Source organism: Myotis brandtii, unplaced genomic scaffold, assembly GCF_000412655.1.
Source record: "Myotis brandtii unplaced genomic scaffold, ASM41265v1 scaffold754, whole genome shotgun sequence".
NCBI classification, from domain to species: Eukaryota; Metazoa; Chordata; class Mammalia; order Chiroptera; family Vespertilionidae; genus Myotis; species Myotis brandtii.
In genome coordinates this window covers 1,111,905-1,114,214 of record NW_005371012.1, presented here as the reverse complement: position 1 = coordinate 1,114,214, position 2,310 = coordinate 1,111,905, and positions in this window count along the sequence as shown.

Sequence of the window (2,310 nt, the reverse complement as noted above, 5' to 3'; positions counted from 1 at the left end):
GCGATGGGGTGGGGGGTGACCAGGTCGGCGGGGGTGGCAGTTGGGGGCAATTACGCTGGCACGAGGGGCAGTGAGGAGTGACCAGGCCGGTGGGGGGGCAGTTAGGAGTGACCAGGCCAGCAGGGAGAGGGCAGTGAGAGGCAATCAAGCCGGCAGGGGGGGCAGTTAGGGGTGACCAGGCAGGCAGGGAGGTGAGCGATTAGGAGGCAGTGGTCCAGGATTGTGAGAGGGATGCCCTACTGCCGGTTTAGGCCCAGTCCCCGGGATCGGGCCTAAACTGGCAGTCAGACATCCCCCAAGGGGTCCTGGATTGGAGAGGGTGCAGGTTGGGCTGAGGTTCCCCTCACCACCACCACCACCCCCCCCCATGCACGAATTTCATGCACTGGGCCTCTATTAATTCTAATATTCTCAGGTTCTATCTTTGTAGAATTTGATTAATCTACAAATTCATTCACTCATTCATTCTTTTTTTGAGCACCACCCATGTGTGGGCAAGGAGCTAAGCACTGGGAAACAGCTGGAACAAACCAATATGGGTGGCCCCTGCATGCGATTCCAACCTTCTGTCCTTTTGAAAACCCAATTGATAGACCTGAGGGCTCTCGCCCTGCAGGGAGGTGTAGCAATAGTGCCCTCTTGTGAACATTCTGAGAACAGCAACTTAGTAAGAGAGGGACATTCTGAGGACAGCACCCTAGGAAGGGATTAGCTACAATAGTGCCCTCTTGTGGACATTATTAGGACAACTGACTAGTAAGTGGTCAGTCGCAATAGCGCCCTCTGGTGGACATTCTGAGGACAGTACCCTAGTAAGGGGTTAGTTTCAATACTGCCTTCTTGTGGACATTCTGAGAATGTCACCCTAGTAATGAATTCTGGAAGTCCTAAAAGAAAACCTATTAGAGAGGGGTCTCAAAGCCTTTGGCATTTACCAGGCACTGTTTTATGTAATTTTAAAAAAATATATTTTTATTGACTTCAGAGAGGAAGGGAGAGGGAGAGAGAGATAGAGACAGAATCATTGATTGGCTGCCCCTGCACACCCCCTAGTGGGATTGAGCATGCCACCCAGGCATGTACCGTTGACAGGAATCGAACCCAGGACCCTTCAATCCGTTGGCCGCTGCTCTATCCACTGAGCCAAACAAGCTAGAGCCGTAATTTTTAATTCATTGAAAGGAAGAAAGGAATGGAGGGGTAGAAGGAAGGAAAGAGGAAGGGAATGGAAGGAAGGAGGAGGGGAGGGGAGGAGGGAAGGAGGAAGGAAGGTCAGACATAGGGGCTACATCAATGCTGGAGAAGGGACTGTGTTGCCTGATTGTTTCATAGCTTGCCTCTCCAATTTTGATGGCAAGATTGGTATTGGTTTTGCTTTTGTTCCCACTTAGCACCCTAACAAAAGCTATTCACGAAGTACTCAGTTAAATAACTTGCTTGGCATTCAGAGTTCAATTATGATTCCATGGACATTTGCCCACTCCTTTGGGGTTCTTTGCAGTGTCGCTGCTGGACAACTAACTGAATGCTGTATTAAAAGTTCACTCTTCCCTCCAATAAGCTTTTCTACAAACTATGCTCCTGGCTCCTTGCCGAATGCTGATGTGTCCAACGAGCAGGCACACACCCCTGGTTATTCCACACAGTAAATGCTGTGACACAGCTCAGATTGGAGTTTCAGAACCAAGGGCTCTTCAGCCCTCCATCCTCCATCCTGCCCACTGATGCCACCTTCACTTCCCACAGCTTGACTTCCATCACGTCACTCCTCCGCCACTGAACCATCGGTTGCTCCCCATTGTTGCCTAACCCTGGCAGTCAAGCTTGGAGCCACCTGCTTTTCCAGCCTTGTTTATCCAGCTATTTCTCGACGCTTCTCACCATTCCAGAGCATACCCCCTGCTTTCCTGCCTTCACACCTGTGCCCAGTAGCTTCCTTCAACCTAAAGCTTCCCTGTTCACAGGCTCCCTGTCCCATGTTCAAGTCCACACGGGGTAGGACACATCTCCAGTGCCACCTTTCCCTAACGCTTTCCACCAGGAGAAGGATTCGCCCTCCTCTGAACTGCCGAGCAAGGTGTTCATACCTCCCCTGGTGCTGCTCACTCGTTACTTGAGTTCCGGTGTTGGGTTCCTATACAGTGGAGGCAGACTGCCCTGGGTTCAAATCTATGTAAAATGAAGATAGAACCATCAGCCTACAGGGTGGCTTTAAATGAGCCGACGTATTCAAAGTGCCTGGAGCATCTAGACTAGGTCACTTGACATATTTTGCCTCCCCTGTTGTATCCATCACACAGTAGATGCTAC